This window comes from Triturus cristatus, chromosome 7 (genome assembly GCF_964204655.1).
Source record: "Triturus cristatus chromosome 7, aTriCri1.1, whole genome shotgun sequence".
Taxonomy (NCBI): Eukaryota; Metazoa; Chordata; class Amphibia; order Caudata; family Salamandridae; genus Triturus; species Triturus cristatus.
In genome coordinates, this window is record NC_140590.1 from 104,043,043 (window position 1) to 104,062,831 (window position 19,789).

General features: G+C 46.6%; 1 protein-coding gene across 1 annotated transcript in view; it reads right to left on the reverse strand.

The window, feature by feature from the left end:
• Positions 1 to 3,388: 3,388 nt before the first annotated feature.
• KCNN4 (potassium calcium-activated channel subfamily N member 4) overlaps positions 3,389 to 19,789 on the reverse strand; it is a 598,479-nt gene continuing 582,078 nt past the window's right edge. Inside the window, exon 9 of the mRNA XM_085615741.1 lies at positions 3,389 to 6,229. The gene's annotated coding sequence lies outside the window, so the exon portion shown is untranslated. The remainder of the gene's footprint in view (positions 6,230 to 19,789) is intronic.

Here is a 19,789-nt window from a genome sequence, read left to right on the forward strand (position 1 = left end):
ATTAAAATTTAACAAAACTCTGTCTAGGGTCAATAATATTTTGTAGATTCAAATAGAGCCCTCCAATGGGCTATTGTCTGGTAATAAATGTAAAATACGAAAAATGTGTACATGTATCCCACACACTGCTCAAACTGCCAATATACTGATGTTTTTGTTTTTCTAAATCCAATTGCATACATGATGTCCCCTGGGATTAGACTTTGATTTAACCAATGAAGGACCACAGTTCTTCTTCCATGTTTAGACCCCCCGGAGTGCGTGTCTGGAGTTCAACAATAAAGCGTGCCTCCAGTTGACGCAACTCTTTGACCCTGTCTCCACCTCTTTCAGTGACGGGGACATGGTCAAGGCAGAAATAGCTCAGTTTATCACTGCGAGATTCATGTTTTTCGGCAAAATGCCTAGCCACCGGGTAGTTAGTATCTCGGTTGGTGATTGCCCGTGTGTGCTCCAACACCCGTTTCTTCGCTGGATGGATGGTGCTTCCAACGTATTGGAGACCACATGGGCAAGTCAGACAATAAACAACAAAGTTCGTGTTGCAATTCATGAACCTGTTGATAGTGCACATTCCTCTTCTGCCGGGGACCATATACTCTTTAACCTTTTTGCTATTTTTACAAGCTTTACATGCAAGGCACGGGTAAAAGCCAGACACAGTCTTTTTCAGAATACTGTCAGAAAAATGACTGCGCACTAATAGATCTTTCAATGATTTGCTTTTACGATAGGTTACTTCGGGTTGCTCGGGGATGGTTTTACCAATGACATTATCCGTTTGCAGAATTTTCCAATTCTTTTCTACTAGTCCTCTAATGGTTCTGGCTTGTGTAGAGAAGCCCAAAATGAGTCGGGGACTTACAATATTTTCTGGTGTGGCAGCCTTTTTAGGCTCTTTTGAGCCCAATAGAGACTGTCTCTCGATTGCCTGTACTTTTAGGGCAGTATCATTGAGGAGATCACTGGTGTATCCTCTTGATCTAAATCTACTCAACGACTCACTAGCTGCCTGGGTATAATCATCGGGGAGCGTGCAGTTCCTTTTCAGCCGCAACAGCTCCCCGTAGGGAATGCTTCGAATTAATGACTGAGGATGTTGACTTTTGTAATGCAAAACTGTATTCCCTGCAGTGGGCTTACGATAAAGCTTGGTGCAGATTTTGCCATCTGCCACAAAAACTGAAAGGTCTAGGAATGGTACCTCAGTTTTGCTCATATAGCTTGTGAATCGTAGATTGAGGGTATTGTCATTCAAGATATCTATATACTCTCTTGCCTCTTCAGGTGTGCCTTTCCAAACGATGAATAGGTCATCGATGTAACGTGCCCATAGGGCAATTTTATATATAAAAAACAAACAATCTCAGCTCAGGGATTGAGGAAGGCTGCTGTGACAACCGAAACACATCTCTCTGTGCTGGGTCGGAGGAGGCCTGATTCAATAAAGAGACCTTAACCTGAATAGCTCTCATGTGCGTGCTCTTTTCCTCAAGTGGAGCAGAGGTTTCTTTTTCGATAGATATATACATACACACACACTCACTCACACACACTCTCACACATTCTATGGGTGATTAGCTGCGCTATGCAAATTCTGATTGATTCATTCATTCTGGGTTATACAGTACAGCCAAATCTTCTCCCAGTCTTTTACCAGAACTCCATTTAGAATCTTTAAGCTATATTCACACTTCAACAGTAAAAACAACCAAAAACGCAAACAAACAAGCAGTCCCTGAAATGACATGACAGTTGTTTGAAGGCTACACACCTCCCTTTTGCAGCTCATAACTGCAACACTTCCCTGGGACGAGCAGACTGTAAGCTGTGTGCTAGTGCAGCCACCCAGAGTTTGCATGTCTGCGTATGGAGGTGATCTCATTTTACGACTAGGAGCCTTGGAGTTTGGCAGGTGGGATACTCTGTCACAAATGTGGCGGATTCCCTGTTCGACATATTACAGGTGCATTTTAGCGTATAGTTCAGTCAATGCGGCTGACATGCTATCCGCCATGTTTTGACGGAGTATCCCATCCGCCAAACTTCAAATGCGTGTGGGTTGGTGTGTTCTGACCCACGTGCCAACCCCTGTTTACACATGGATTGGAATTACAAGTTGGGATCAATTTATCACATTCGATGTTATCGAATGCATTAAATACCTCACTCAACTTGTGTTCAATTTCAGCATGTCAAACCGGACGAAATTTAACAGGGGAAATGTGTACAGTATTTACCGTAACATGCAGATTTTGGTATGTTAATCACCAAAATCTGCTTATTATTCCCCAAGAACTCGCAATAGGTGCTATTTATTGCACCCCTTAAATGATGTAGTCTGGGGGTAATGCTGTTGTGACGTGCGATACATAGCAACTTCACTCGTAATCAGCCCATAGTCGGATTCCTAGGGAAGAAAAGGCTATAGGCTGTAAACAATATTTTATTACCCTTCTAGCATAAAGGAGCACTTTCCCTTGTGGAAGAACAGTTCTGTTTTGGAGCAGACTTGGACAGGAAGCAAAACAGGCATTGGCAAAGCCAATAGGATTGTCTTTAATGTCCTTTCACCTGCAAATATATGCATCAACAATGGTGTTTCCATGCATTAGCACATTATTGCAGGATCGGTTGGCTTTTCTAAAGATTGTTCTGTCAAACACACAATAATTCTGGAGCGGCTGATTATTAATAATTTCCTAAAAACGCCTATGCTGTTACAATATCTTTTTTGTACAATTTCTGACGACTTCTTTTACAATGATGCGATATTATATTTCAGTTATATAGTTTCATCTTAGAAGAGTTATTTTGTTTAATTAATACGTACTTCCTTGTTAGCGGAGAATGTAATATGTTTGAGCCTTGAGCTTTTTTAAACATTGTGTGCTCTAGGTTCTATGTAACTGGCTTTGCTCAGAGAAACTGGGAGAATATGTCAAACAAGTGAAACTAATTGGCGTATGAATCATTTAGATTGAATGATTTGTGAGAGAATGTTATTAAGTAAAGCTATTCCAACCAGCGTGGGACTGGGACCCAAAGTAGGTGTGGGCCCTACGTTAGTGAATTAGATAGCTAAAAAGAGGTCCATGTTTGCACATTGGGGCAGTGTCGAACATGTAAAGATACGCTGTATAAGTGTTTTGCAAGGTATGGAACCGGCTCAATAGAAAAATAAACAGTATAAACCAGCCCACCAGACCATACAACATGCAGACAAACAGTAAACAAAAGGCCCACACACTGACCTGTCAGACCAGCCCGTCGGGCACTGCTTGGTTGGCGATAGGCCAGTCCGACCCGGTCCAACAACCCAACAAATAGTCACATCCTCTCATCCCGGGAGCACAGCTGCTCATCTTTTCATAAATAAACAGACTTGTTTCAGAGCCGTTCAAATGTGAATGGCCACAGGAGGTTTATTATTCATGAACATCCCAAAAACCTCCACACTTAAAGAATTGATGGAGGCTTGGACCTACCAGCCCATGCGAGTTGGCATCTCTGTCATCAAATGGTACTAAATGATTGTAATTAATAAACAAATGCAGATCCTGTATACTGTGCTTACTCTGCTAACTCTGAAATAGGTGTGCAGTCCGACCTACTGAAAAAGAACCATTCTCATAGTGTTTAAAAGACATCCCTGTTTATACTGTGGTAGAATTAGACTTTATTATGAACAGCTTTACTATAAGGTACACCCCTGTCATGGTTTCCATTGGCAGGATAAGAAGTGGCCTTTGTCCCGCAGTGTCCCTTGATGCCAGGACAGTCCTAGAAACCTGGATAAGTGAGCCAAATTCTGGACCATGAGGTAGTTTACCCAAGTGCTCGGGTGTTGGGCAAAGATATGAGCCCCTCGACTAGCGTGAGATGTAGCGGCACCAGCCTGATGGTGTAGTGCATTCTGAGAGGCCAAAGGTGACCTGCCTTAAGCTAAACTGTGAGAGTTTGAAACAGGTCAGTGTTTCTGAGTGTCTACTAGAGGGATGCATCTATCTAATCTGGCTGCATGCCACGACTCAACACTGGTCTTGCTGGTTCAAGAGACACTGGCCTATCACAAAATCTCATTTGTTTCCTGCTGGCTTGTCTGCATACCTCCCTGCATGAGCATGAGGGAGTGTACAGTCAGTCTTCAGAGGAATGTTCAATATGTGTTAAAAGACAAATGAGTGAAAAGTAAATTTAGTGTGCTTGATATGAAGAGTAATGAAGTCTCGAAGACATCCTTCAGGCAATCTCCCTCTGGCGTCAGTCAAATGGTTCATAAAGCCAGGATTAATGTTATAACTTTGACAGAAGTGCTTTGGGGCTTCCGTAATCACTGTGGAAGGCAATATTTTGACCGGATGTTCTCAGGATTTATGTGACAGGGCTCCATTTTCCTTTCACTACGAGTCTTAGCATAGCCTGGTAGTCCCTGCACTCGCACTTGGTATGTCCCGCTGCTTTTCTTATCGCAACATCATCTGGGGATCTCTGTACGCTTGTCATCCCCGAGTGGTTGAACTCCTAATCTTCTATAGTCACTATAGTCTTGTGACCTCTGCAGCCTGGTGGTCTCTGTAGCATCTACAGACCCACGTGGTATTCCAACGTAGTCTTCTTACTGTAGCAATTACATTGGTCAAGTAGTCTCAGTAGCCTTGTGTTTTCTACAGAGTCCGCAGTCTTGAAATGGAAGACCCTATAGGTTTCTTCAAACAATGATTAAATTGCATGATAATCCGCACAGACAGCTGCTGTCTTCTACCCCTGCAGCCTCAGGTGACATGAAGGTATTATTTTATTTGCATGCCACACTTCCACTATGATACTTCAAGAATGACTAGAAGATTAGAAAACTGAAAGATAAATGACTAAAAACTGTAACATTACCTCACTCTCTTATTAATTACTGCCTCTAGTAATTTGAACTGTGGGTCTTTTAAGCTTGGTAGTCTCTGCAGCATCAGAATCCTTAAGGGACATCACTCCCTAGAATTTGTACTGCCCTAGTTAACTTGACGTTCAGGTATTAGGTTTGGCTCTGTTCAGGCTATCAGTGTTTGCTGCATCTGCATCCTCTGATGGTCTTGTTACTGTCGAGTTAAGTTGGGCAGGCGGTGTGTGCAGCATATGCAGCCTCAGGTGATTTAACCCCATTGTTCCCTGGATGTCCGCATTAACGTGGACTTATGGTCTATGGAGTGTCTTCAATCTCTGGTGGTATGATACTGTAGTCACCTTGCTGTGACCTTGAGACTGCGACAACGTCTATAGCCTCCGTTGATATGACCCCCAAAGTCTTTCTTTCATTGTGGCCTATCTTTTCTGTGGCGTGGTAGGACCTCGTAGTTTTCAGTCTTGAAGTTCCTGTGATGTATGAAGATTTTGTTGGTGTATCCATAAGCGTAAGCCAACCATATCCTAACCCAGCCGTACATGTGTCCAGCAATCTGTTACTAAATTCCTTGTCGAATGAGCCTCCACCTGCAAAAAGTGACAATGTACCTATTTGATGTTGCCTTTGTTGTGTGGACAACATTCCTATTTGAACAAAAGGGCTTTTAACCAACAGGCTTCAATAGATCCTTCAAGCATTTCTACAATTATCAATAACTTAGCCAACCTAGCTAGTTGACTGGTGCCTGTGGCTTGCCCACGCTAGAATCAACCCTAGGATTCCTATGGCCACTGTGACCATGTAAAACGGCTCCTCCAAATCCTCTCACCTGGCCCCACAATGAATCTTTATACAACAAGCATCTCTGTAGCCAAGCTTATCTTGCAACTAGCCTCATCCTAGCAACATCCATTGACCTCAGGTAGCCAGAGACTGCTTGGTCAGTCATCCCTGTATCTGGTGTCATGCGGATCTTAACGAGTCCTTGTGAACCAGCCTAGCGATGAAGTTCTTGAAGGCAGCTTAGGGCTCCTATCACTTATAATACTGTAGCCTACTCATGTTCTCCCCATAGCCACCCATGAGTGTGTGTCATTTAGTAGATGAGCTACAGTGGATCATAGTATCTCATTGTCCACAAGTGCTCTGATTAATCAGACACTTCTGGTTAGGAGCAGAACAAGGCCCTGTGGGTTTTCCTGTTATAGGAAGCAGCCCATACAGAGTAAACACTGTACTGGCCAGGAAGCCTCTTCACTGTGTAGCAACACCATCTTCTGAGAAAGTCTATTCAGGCAGTTCTGAGATGCAGTGTCACTTCCCGATGAGAGTCTGAAATAGAAAGAAACATTCCAGTGTCAGTCCTGTGAAGATAGAAATACTAAAATCTACACACACAGGTGGCGATCTGTTCACACATTGTTTATATACAGTAGGCCCATATATCTTCTTTATCTAAAGGTATACAGAGAAGAAAATAGTAAGAATGAAACACAGAAAGTCGGGGACACACATACACATTTTGTAATCGATGTAAATAGGTTGGGAAGCATTTTTAAAAATGACATGCATATTATTTTATTTTTTTAAAACAGACTTTTATTAATTTTCATGTGAAAAACAAACACATCCCCGTCGCCCAATGCCTGGACGATAACAAGGATCAAAAAGAAGTATCATCAGCAGTTCAACAATCGCAGCCTAGCCCCATATCTACCATTCCATACGATAGCTACATTATCCTACCGCCCACCATCCACGTATCTTCCAATACAACAGAGTGGAACATCAATCCCCCCACCCACTCACCCCTCTTATTCAAAAACATCCCCAACAATACCCCCCCAACCACCCACCCAAGCATGTCGCCAGCTACTAAACTATTCACTAAGCCAGATGCGCCTCGCAGTCCACCTCCCACGTTCTCTACCACACGGGACACAGCAATAAGTCAGGCAAGAACATCGGGAAAAATCCTCTCTCCTGATCCCACGAGTCAGGTACCTCCCCACGCCCCACCCCCGCTCTTGCGGTGAAGTGTCGCTCAAGTGTCCCCTGCCACACCCCTCTCCTCCAAATCCTCCGCACCATCACCCGGAGGGTGCTTTAGCAACTCCAGAAGTGCCACCCATGCTTGTGCCATTTCCTGAGTTTTCTCACTGCCACTACGCCGGGCCAGCTGTAGCCTATAATTCCCTTCACTCCCAGCCCACTTCACCAGCTCCCTGTTCCACCTCACCAAACTAGGAGCCTGCCTCGCCTTCCAATGGGAGGTAATTTCTCGCTTAGCCAGGATTAACCCTAGATCTATAAACTGGCTAGTAACCTTGGTCTTAGCGGTGTGCGGAAACCAATGCAGCAAGCAGAGTCCAGGCGACATCACTAGCTCCCTTTCTGTCACAGTCAGCAGGACAGTCATCCCCTCCCGCCAAAAGTATCCCACCCGCGGGCAGTCCCAGAAAATGTGCAGAATCGGAATCCACACTGGGAGGGTCCCAAAATAATAAAGAAACCGAGGTAGGATGATCATCTTCACCAAAGCAACCCTGCCAGCTACCGACAGCGGACGAGTCCCCAAAAACTCAAAGCAGGCCTTTGCTCCTCGCACTGCCCGCCCCACGTTACCCTCCAGCAGGTCAGCGGGGTCATGGAAAATCTGTGTCCCCAGATATGGTAAATTCCGGGATTCCCATAAGACATCCCCCACCCTCGACTGCTCCTGCGCCCCCGGCCTGGCAGGGAACAGACAGGACTTATTCCAATTCACCCTGAGGCCCGCCATCCTCCACAAGGTCTCCAGCAAGACTCGCGCTCCCCGTAATGCATCCCCAGTATTCGGCAGAAACATAAGGAGATCGTCTGCATACAGCGCAATATGGTGTATTCTTCCCTCCACTACGAGTCCTGGGAAATACCGCCCGACCTGGCGTGTGCAGCCATGGGTTCTATTGCCAGAGCAAACAACAGGGGGGATAGTGGGCAGCCCTGCCGTGTTTCCCGAGCGACCGTGCAGACGCCAGAGATCAGACCCCCCGTCCTTACCCGTGCAGTGGAAGCACTATAAAGCAGCGCCGTCCACTTCACAAAGTTTTCCCCCAGTCCGAACTCTCGTAGGACATTAAAAAGGTAGGGCCATTCCAGGCTATCGAAAGCTTTCTCGATATCAACCGCTAAGACACAGGCCTCTTCCTTGTCATAGGAGTTAGACCCCATAATGCACAGGAGTCTGCGGATATTCATCGCTGTATTGCAAGAGGGAATAAACCCAGCTTGGTCCACATGCACCAACGTCATCATATAAGGCATCAGACGACTGGCCAAGATGCTGCTCAAAATCTTGTACTCGAGATTGAGCATCGCTAGGGGCCTATAGGATGAGCGATCCCAGGCAGGCTTGCCCGGCTTAAGGAGGGGGACTATGAGAGCCTCTCGCGGGGAGACAGGGAGAACACCCTCCCAACGCGCCATGTTATAAAGCGTCACCAACTGGGGAGCAATAGCATCCGTATAAGCTGCATAAAATTCAACGGGGAGCCCGTCTGTCCCCGGCGTTTTGTTCCTGGCCATGCGTTTTATGGCACTACGGACCTCTCCTATTTCAATGTCCCGGCCCAGCATCTCAGAGGCATCAGCCTCCAGGCGTGGCAGCCCCGCTGCAGGCAAGAAATCCTCATCGCCCGGCGTCCCAGGTCCCAATCTGCTTCAATATAACTCTGCATAATAATGCAGGAAACAAGTATTAATGCTCTTCTGGGTGAGAAATGCCTCCCCTCTCGGTCCCCTCAGCTCCAGTATCTGTGTGCCCCTACGCGCCGGGTTAGCCAGCCAAGCTAGCACCGCCCCCGCCTTATCCCGCTCCACATGCGCCTTGTCCGTGTATGCCTTGAAATCAAAGCAGCTCAGCATCTCAAGTTGGACTGCAAAAGCCTCTCGTGCCTCAAGCAGCCCTGTATGTCTGTCCGAGTGCTCCGGACGCTCCCTCTCCTCCTCTCGCAGTCGTTGCTTTGCTTTCTGCACATCATCCAGCAACACTCTGCGGGTTCCCACCACCTCGCCTATGTATCACCCTCGAATTACTGCCTTGAACGCATCCCATTCCACCCCCCTAGATGACGCTGTTCCTGTGTTAAGCCTAAAATAGTCATCAATAGCCAACCCAATAGTATCCTGGAACACCGGGTCCTCTAAGGTGTCCGGACGCAGTCGCCATGTGGGAATGGCGGGACGATCCCGCAGCCAATGCAAGACTGTCAACAGAGGATTATGATCCGACACCGTCCTAGCTAAATATTCACTATGGACCTTTTTCCCGTGGACATCTGGGGAGCTAAGGATCGAGTCCAACCGGACATGTAAGGCATGTAACGACGAAAAGTAGGAATAATCCCTATCAGCCGGATGATACGCTCTCCAGGTATCCCTCAGCCCCCACTGTTGCTGCCACTCCTGTTGCACCTTAGCCAACCGATGAACCGGAGAATCCAGTAGAGGAGGATGGGAACGATCCAACGAGACATCGGTATACAATTAAAGTCGCCACCCAGGAGTACTGCGCCCGTCAGCCAGGGAGCCAGTTTGCCAGAAAGGCGCGTAAAAAAGGAGGACTGGTCGGAGTTGGGAGCATAGATACTACCTATAACAATATCCCTACCATCTAGCCGCCCCGCGACCACCACATAGCGACCATCCGGGTCTATCATCTGACCAGTGCACTGAAACGGCACCCCTGCTCGGATCCAAACCAACACACCCCTTGCATATGCCGAATATGCAGTACAGAACATCTGCCCTCTCCAACGCCGCAAAAAAATGACATGCATATTATACACAGGAATATTGCAGATGTTACAGGATGGCCTCAGAGTTTTAGATTTATGGATGCTTCTGTGAGAGCAACTAGGACTTAAAAACGTTTAGGAAAACTAAAGAAATAATTTATTGCTTGGGTTCAGAAACGAAAGTTAGAAAACTTGGTAATTTGTAAGTAGACCAATTTGCTGCACTGTACAGGGAATACCTGTCCTGCATTCTGTTCAAATTTAAGCCAAATCAGTGTAAATCCCAAACTTGATTGCTTGTAGACAGTGCCAGCATACATCTCAACCAAATCTTCAAGCCAAGGCCCCCATTGGTCTAGAACTGCGCTCCCTACATTGGCTCCCGTTGCCTATGAGATGCATTCTCTACAGTAACTCCCACTGTCTTGCAATTGTATTTTTAGGTCTGGCAGGAAAGTGCAGCTGTCTGCAGACCTATTGTTTCTGTTATGAAGTGAACTTTACCAGCTTCCTTCAGCAATTGCTTTTAGATTTTGTCTATCACACCTTGAATAAGCCTACAGAAATATACATCTCTTTCCTTGTGTTAATCATTCCACCTTCTAGGAAGTGTTTCCATAGCAATGCATTAGAATCATTGCTTTTACCATGCGACAGGCGCTATTTGGTTAACATGTGTGAGAGTTGTTAATTTGCCTTAGCACTTGTGTAGTATAAAACCCAAAGTTGGACCGTTAACAGACACATATGTGAGGCATTGCCTTCAATCTGTCTTGTGAATATGTAACCATACTGAGACTCTCCCCTGTATGTGTGTCCTGTCATACTTGTTGTATGTCCAGTAATGCTCTAAGAGGGAATCCCCCTCTCACATGTAAAGCACCTTAGCGAGTGCTACACATTTCTCAAAATTACACAATCACTTAAATCTAAGTAATTTGCACCTACACACTTTGGTCCTGAGGAAAGCCAGTTTTAACCACAAAGGCCTGGCTGAAACATGTAGACCACACCTGGATGTAGGAAACCCTAATTAACATTCCTATAACATCCAACAGCCATTTTTAATGCTAGCAGTGACCCAGTTATTAAAATATAATTTACCCTCGGGTACTGGGATCCCTGCATAGCTTTTAAATCGTCACCTTCACGTCACGTCACTACACTGCACACTCAGATACATACCTGCTCTGCTGTATCCAGGCGTCGAAGCACACCCGGGACACACTCGGTGTCACTGGGTGGGCCCCATGAGGAAGCATGCCACCAACTAGGTTGGTGGGTGAGGGCTTCATGAACAAACAAAATGGTTTGTACCCTGCCTTACAGTCTTGAGTCTATGTAAATTCACAAATAGGCTAGTCCTTTTTGATCTCACATATAAATCCCGGGGATACGGACTAGCTACCTAGTCCTCTCTCTCTCCTTTGATAGTGATAGGCATTGCCTTTTGACAGCAGATCTGATTTATTAGTCATCATGGACATTAAAGCCCTTTATACAAATATTCTGCAGCATGAAGACATGAACGTTATTGCCAACATTCTCAACTCATCCTGCAACCGTTCAGAGTCCCTACATCTTTTATAATGTCACTGTTAGAAATAGTCCCTCTTTGTTTGCCACTACTTCTTGCAATGCAAGGGGACACAAATGGGAGCAGAGTCCACTACTAGCCTAGTTAATTACTTCATTGACAAATTTGAATATAAATATTTATTTTCTGGCAGTAACCACTTCCTGAGTTCCATCAGCTGTCAGAAAAGATATATCAATGACATCTTTCTAATTTGGAAAGGACCCAAATATATGTTTAATCTATGTGGGGCAAGCAACTCCACAGGTGAAAATGTGAATTTCACACCAGAGGAGCCAATCCATTGCACTGTACTTCTGTTACGTTAATTGGTATTTATATAGCACGTAATCACCAACAGGTCTCTTAGAGCTGAGGAGAGAGTGGCTGAACCCCACCATCGGCTATCTGTCCATACACTTGCTCATAGCATGTGTTATTTCCAAGCCTTCATGAATAATAGGTTTTAAGCTTCTTCCTGAATGGAAGAAGAGCGATTTCCCTACGTAGGCTTTCTGGTAGCTTGTTCCATAGGTGGGGGATCAGAACTGAAAAAGCCTGTCCGCCAATGGTAGTTTTATTGAAACGCGGACAGGACAGCAGGCCTGCATCGAGACGAGCGGAGGGTACGCCCTGGCACATAGCTCCTGAGGCGGTCCTTGATGTATTCTGGAGTCTGCCCATGGAGAGCTTTATGAGCAATGCAGAGTCCCTTAAACTTGGCTCGCTGCTTGATTGGGAGCCAGTGCAGCTGCTGCAGCAGAGGTGCTGCATGTGAGCGTCTTGGGAGTTTGAAAATCAATCTTGCTGCATCATTCAATATTACTTGCAGCTTCCCAGGTAGCCCGATGTACAGGGTGTTACCGTAATACAATCGAGACACAATCTGTGCTGCCACCACCATGCGTAAGGTTGAAAATGAAAGGAGAGGAGCCAGTTTCCTCAGTTGTCTCAGCAGGCCCACACAGGTCCCAACCACGGGGGACACTTGATTTACCAGTGCGAAATTGGCGTCTATTTTGATGCCTAAGCTCTTTACAGCCGGTACTGGTGTGGGTGTAGCACCTAACTCTTGTGACCAGAAGAGGTCAGTCCAAGGGTTACTTCCGTGGTGATGGCTAGTACCTCTGTTTTGTCGGGGTTAACTTTGAGCGAGTTGACCATCATCCCGTTGACTGTATATCTGCGAATACTATGTACACATGGTTGGACTTGAGGGGATCTGTCAATTCTACGGATCAGTTGGGTGTCATCCGCGTAATTGAACACCTAACAGTCCATTTGGGCCAGAGCTGCCACCAATGGTTGGAGATAAATGTCTAAAAGCAGTGGGGACAGTGCAGAGCCTAGTGGAACTCCGCAGGTCAGTGCACCTTTACTGGACACTCGGTCTGCTAGCTGGATCCTTTGTGTCCCATCTATCAGAAAAGAGGAGATCCATTGATGCACCACCCCACAAATTCCTATCTCCTGAATACGGGCCAGTAATTGGTTGTGATTCACCGTGTCAAACGCGGCTGCTAGGTCTAGCAGAAGTAAGGCACAAGGCTGCTTCCTATTGGCCGTAAGTCTGAGCTCATCCAACACCGATAGCATCACCAACTATGTGCTATGGTGGGCCACAAAGCCTGCCTGCCATACCAGGAGTAGCTGATGTCTCTCAATAAATAGTGAGAGAGTTTTAAATACATGTTGTTCTGTGACTTTGGCCAAGAAGGAGAGCGGAGATATAGGCCGATAGTGCTTTAGGTTGGCCACATCTGCCAATGCTTTTTTCAGCAGTGGGACCCTCCCAGTTGTGGGACCCTCCCAGTTGTCAAAGATTGATTAATCAGGGAGAGATAATCCCTCCCCACTACTGGGAGAGTCATTTTGAACACCCTCGGGGGGCAGGGGTCCGCTGGCGACCCTGACTTAACTTTGGACAGAATGTGGGACATGGAATCTAGGCCTAGCGTCGGAAAGGTTGAGAGTTTCTCGCTGTGGCCGCATGACAGTGCTTCCACAACCAAGGGGCCAAGACTGATGTGGGTATTAGTTATGTTGATTAGAATGTCCCTGCCCTTGTGTAAAAAAAATGGTGTGAAACCTATTGCAGTCATCTAAGCTGGCACTCGCTTTCTGCTCCTGTTTTTGACTTAGTTCCTTTAGTACTCTAAATGTTTCCTTCTGCGTGTTATCTGCCTCCCTAATCCTGGCCTCATAGTACTCGGCCTTTCTTGTAGTGATAGCTTTTTTGTATATGGTTAACATGGCTTTATAGTCCTTGAGCGCCTCTGGATCATATGATTTACGCCATTGTCTTTCATACTGGCGCATACTTCTACCTGTTTAGTCACCCACTTGATCAATACGGCTCATGCCCCTCTTTAATGCGCACTAACTGCTCCACACTTTGCTACTTTGTGCTGACACATGACTCATCATCTCTCTACAGTATCATATTAGTGTTTTTGATTGTTTTGAACAGTGAGTACCCTCACTGTATCCGTCCTTTACTTGCTACGATTGATATTAATCATATTTTTACCCCTCTTTTTAGCTTCACACCATTGCATGCCAACAGATATAATTACATATTTATAGTCTACATCTCTTACAATGTTTGTGCCAACTTTTTTGTCTTTTCTCAAGGGCTTTATGTAATGCAAGTAGCTTTCCTAACAGCTACTCTCCTTTAACCTTCTAACAACTTAATTGCTATTTCTCAAAGATTATCTTAACTTTAATTGCTCTTTCACATAGCTTATCCTTACCTTTTCTTATGTGGATGTCCTACATTGTTATGTATCCTGATATTGAAATTGGAAACATTGTTGAAACTGCAACAAACAGGCTAGTTTCCTTTGGATTCATTCAGGGACGGAGCTGTGAATCAATTATGAACAACTGATCCAATCTCTTGTATGGGGCGTGGCTAACCACCGAACATGGCGGTCGCATAGTTGCGGGACTTCGGGCCCGGGGTCCTCCGTCCGCGCCATATCACTTAGTAAGAAGTGGCATCGGTGCCCCAAAAACACTGAGGAGGGTTGCAAGATCCTGTGGACTCGAACCGTTACTCAGAGTAACACTCATCTGGTGCCTAACGTGTCCGACGACACGACACTGCTCAAAATGGCGGCTCCCTGCCCTTGAAGGCGAGGGGGAACACACCGATCCCTTATCGCGAAGATGGAATGAACAACACATCATCGTCCTCTAGCTGTCCCAAAAGCAGGAAATGTCCTTAGCCCCACCGGGCACCCAAAAGAAAGGAGAACAAGGTAATCCAGAGCAGTCTGGGACCATCGGTGCCCGGAATCAGAGGCCGCTGCGGGCTTCTATAAGTACGCGATTCCAAGGCTCGAGGGGCCTTCCTGGGAGGTACACAACTAAGCAGCGGGCCTGCAGGGGCCCCAACTAGAGAGGTCCAAGGGAGTGAATTGCAGACTCCTGTCTGGCCCGGAGCCAAGGAGTGCCCATAGCCCCCGACAAGGAGTGCCCATAGCCCCCGTAGATGGGTAGCAGCGAACCGGAAGCGGATCGTGTCTGGTGGTGCCCGTAGTGGGAGGTAGCTGTGGACACTATGTAACACCGTGGGTAAGGGGCTTATCCTGAGGAGACAAGTCGAGCGACGGACTGGTGGAGGTCGCGACCCTGGGGGTCCACTTAAGTAAACTGTTGCCCCCCCGAACACTCCAACACCTGGGAAAACCCTCTGCCCATATTGGATGCCGGCGCAAGTCGACGGCCGGGAGCCGAGAGTCGGACTTTGTTATCGGTGCACCGGATCGTAATCAGTGGTGGGCTGGGTAGGCAGCACGATACAGTGGCCGGTGAAGCCCACGACAGGATAATGTGCCGGAACAAGCGTTGATGCATGCTGGTGGGAGGCCAGACCTGCCTGGTATGATCTGAGATCGCTGATCCCGCATGCAACAAGCCACCGAGCCCCCGATGATAACAAGGGAGTTAGCTACTGGGACTACTGAAACCGGCCGTCCCGGGAAAGGAGACCACTTACCAGGGAGGCACTCTCCTGCAGTCATATCGCAGACAGACGAGATCCGGAACAGGATGAGGAACTTTAAAAGGTGAGGACCCCGTGCTTAGCCCGAGTCACAAGGAAGCATGCCCTATACGGCCTAAATACTTCCTGCTCCTGTGCATCTGGCCGTCACAGCGAGGGAGCCTTGAGCTGGGCCCTGTTGGCCCTGGTGACTCAACACCGACGCCAAGGTCCTGTGCAACCCCACCACACATCCGGATAGAGTACAGCTAAAGCAACATCCAAAGCACTCCTGGAGAAGGGAACCGATGTGGGCTTGAAGCCCTTATTGGCAGCTACTGGCGCCCGAGGTAACTTTCCACTGCTCCCACTGCTCTATAGTTATCAAAAGCAACATCGACCCGGCGTGTAACATTGAGACGTTTCTGAAGTGCCCTTGCACCTTTTTAAAACACCGCAAATGCATTCATTTGAGGGGCCAAGCGGAACACCTAATGTAGTGGGGAGGAAATCGGGTACAGAACGAGTGCCAGGAATAAACAGTGGTGAAAATTAACCACAAAGGCGCTGCTGTGTAGACAATACCAACAGGGACACAACAAATTCACAAGTCCACACCAGAATCAGGCACTAAAATAAACTCAAAATGGGACGCACAAAGGGCAGAAACCAGAAGACTGAAGACTCCAGTGCAGCCTCAGCCGCCTCGTCTACCGATATGGTTCCACCTACTGCTGACAGCGAACAACCGGACAAACTGGACCTCATTTTGCAAGAAATAAGGCAATCACGCACATTAATGGAACAACAGCTGGGCTCCCTCACCGTGGATACTGCAATAATCCGAGACGACCATAAAAACTTGCAGAAAAGGTGACTGCCAACAAAGTGGCAGTTCTGGAACTACTGCCAAAGCAAAAAGAACACTCAAATGAACTGGAGCGGGTGCAACATCAACTCGCAACTCTACAAGAACGGATAGAAGATGCAGAGGGACGGTCACGCCAAAATAATGTGTGCATTATTGGCTTGCCAGAGAACTCTGAGGGCCAAAATGAGACGCTCTTCCTAGAAGCCTGGCTCAAATCACTAATGCCACTGGGACATTTGACTGAAACTTTCTGAATTGAGAGAGCCCACCGGGTCCCCATGAGGGGGAGAGTACCGGGTATGCCACCTTGACCTATAGTTACCAGAGTGCTAAATTACAGAGACCGTGACCAGATATTCCATGTGGCGAGAGAAAAAGCACCAATCATGAAAGACAATGTACGCATTTCCTTTTTTCCTGATTACACCCTACAAGTTCAGAGACAAAGGTCGCAATATCAAGGAGTCAAGCAGCATCCACAGGCTATGAATCTGAAATATGCGCTCTTATACCCGGCTAAACTAAAAATTATGCATGATCAAAGGAGTAACTTCTTCGACACCCCAAAAGAAGTGTGGAAATGGATTGAACACACCTTCCCTGACCTACCAATAAATTCGGTCCACAGGCAGATGGAGGAGTCACAAACCAGACGACGGCAATCACAGCGACAACGGTCCACAGCCAAATGACAGGATGAAGATTCGACCCCAAAACCCAAACAGGCACTGGAAGGACAGAGAAGGGCCATCATATCTGCTGCCATTTTCAGAGACTCAAGAATAATCACAGATGATGAATCATCTACTGGAGACGCATCTCAATCGGAGCCAGATCATAGTCCACCACTGTTTTCTTCACCGTCATCACAAGCGGTAAACAAACTTCTCTACTAAAGACCCACGCAAAGGCAACTTGCATGATCGGGTCGGACACTCCAGAGGTATACTTCTTGTGGTGTGGCTAGTGAGTAGTACATATGCCTATCGGGGAGATGACTCTTGGTTTCCCCGCCGGAAGAGGTAAGACTGTTGAGAACGCAACCCATGAAAACTATATACAACAGAGGAACTATATTAGTCCCTCTCCTGAGAGTGGATGTCTGTTTTTGTTCTCCTAGAGACTTGAACACTGACTTAGGGCATGGGCGGTGGGACCCCGGGGGTTGGGTCTGGCATCCCCCCTTTTATTTCGTGGGAGGTTATTTTTGGAGTATTGGGAACTCTCAAGTGATACACATCAACCATGACCCCCCATGCAATATCAAGTTTTAGAAATTCAAATTTAATAAGAATTGTTTTTATTGTTTGGTTGAACCAAGTTCAGCAGTTGGACTGTGTATTGGGTTGTTTTTAATAGGGATGCTGATGGGCCTTAACGTACGTAGACTCCTTACTATCTGGATTACATTAATTCATAATAATGGCTAGGCTGGAAACGGTACAACATTATAACTGCATTACATGGAACATAAGGGGAATGAGATCACCACACAAAAGACAGAGTATACGCTCAGCTGTCAAGGCACAAAGCACAGATAGTGTTCCTACAAGAGTTGCACTTGACTATGTCAGAGGCCACCAAACTACAGAGTAAATGGAGAGGTCAATTGTATAACACGACCTACTCTGCTTTTGCTCGGGTGGCGGCCGTATGGTTACGATCTGGGGTCTCATTTGTGGTACAGGAGAAACGTATAGATAAGGAGGGCAGATACATCCTGCTTCAGGGTGCATTAGATGGCAACCCAGTAGTGCTAGGAAGTGTATATACCCCTAACTCGGATCAGGAACCCTTTTACACCCGAGTTAGTGCTGCGCTGGCAGATTGGACAGGCGTTCGTTGGATACTTGGCGGCGACTTTAATGCGGTCGTAGACACTGTCCTAGTAGATAAGTCCCATCTCCCCCTAATCGGGGCCCAATCAATACGTCACTCCTAACTGTTGCAGAACTGGACACAGGGATGGGCACTGAGGGAAATATGGCATAGTCATAATAAGGGGATGTGAGAATACTCATATTACTCAACCACACAGAGATCAACCATATATTCTGTAGTTCGTCGTTCCTCACACAGACCACTCGGGCAGGCTATGTAGACAAAACAATTTCAGACCACAGTGCATTGGAGATCTCATTCACATGGGGGTGAGTCTCAGCCCCGGTCCCTACATGTCGACTAGATCCTCACCACTTAAAAGATGGGGTGTTCCAGGAAGCACTAGCATCAACCATAACACATTACTTTGTGTAAAATGCAGGTACAGCGCCATCTATAGGACTGGAATGGGAGGCATTCAAGGTAGTACTCGGGGGCATGGATATCAGTACCTCCTTGGGAGTCCGACACCAGTTCACCCAAGAATTGCAGGCGGTTGAAGAGAAATTGCACACACTTGAAACTAGGGCGGCCAAAGATTCCATGGCAAAACCGGACCTCCAAGAGGCCCGCATAAAATATGCGGAATTATTGGACCAACTATGCAAATTAGATCACCGCACTTATTTACACAAAACGCACGCAGAATTAGACAGGCCGGGAACCTTACTGGCACGGATCCTTAGAAATGCTCCCCCCTACGCCAATAATGGAAATAATGACACCACAGCATACCAGAGCCGTCACACAAACAGAAATCAATGAAGCCTTCTATGACCATTACAGGACACTTTACACGCCTCCCCCCCTCACAGATTAAACACCAAGAGGTTAATGCCTTCCTAGAAACTGTAGAACTCCTGCAGGTGACTGAGGAGAACAGCAAAATGCTAGCTGGCCCTCTTACACTAGCTGAAATTGAAGCAGCAATCAAGGGCCTTCCTAGTAACAAAATCCCAGGACTAGATGGCCTACCAGCCGAGCTTTATGCCACCTACGCACAAGAACTTGCCCCTGAACTGAAGAAAATGTATAAGGATGCTTTCGAGACAGGCACTCTACCCCCCCCTACAACACAAGCACTAATAACTTCTCTACCCAAACCTGGAAGGGACCACACTAAGTTGACCGCATATCGACCACTCTCCTTGTTAAATACAGAGTATAAGATTTTAAGTAAAATACTAGCCAACCATTTACATCCCCTTGTAGCGAAGTTAGTGCATATAGATCAATGTGGATTTGTCCCAGCGCGTAGCACATCCTTGAATATTCGCAGGCTGTGCAATATAATGCTCGCATGCACTTCGGCACAAACACAGAGGAACTGACTATACCATTTGGAAACTGTGAAATAACAATTGCCCATAACACTTTCAAATATTTAGGGATACAAATATACAGAGACACACCTCAGTAGTGGCCCGACAGCTCCAGAATCATCGCTCTAAAGTGCAAGCCCTTGACCGCGAGGGCCATCTTTGCGCGCCAGAGCCCTTGCAACCTGTACTCTCCCTTGAGAGCCCCCGGACTTGCCTGCAAGTCGCCCTTTGTTTTGCTTTTTCTGGTGGTCCCCTTTCTTCATGGCGTGCCAGATACAATGCCCCTTTATTTCTTGTTTCCCAAGAAAGCTGGGAAGCTCCAAAGAACTTGGCATTGCCACTTTAGACTTTGCCCCTGAACCTTCTGATTTCCTAAAGGCTAGCCATGCAATAACTGTACTGCATTGTTTTTTTCAATTGTCTTTTTCCTTCCATAAGAAATGTATTGTGCGTAACTGCACACAACCGTATAT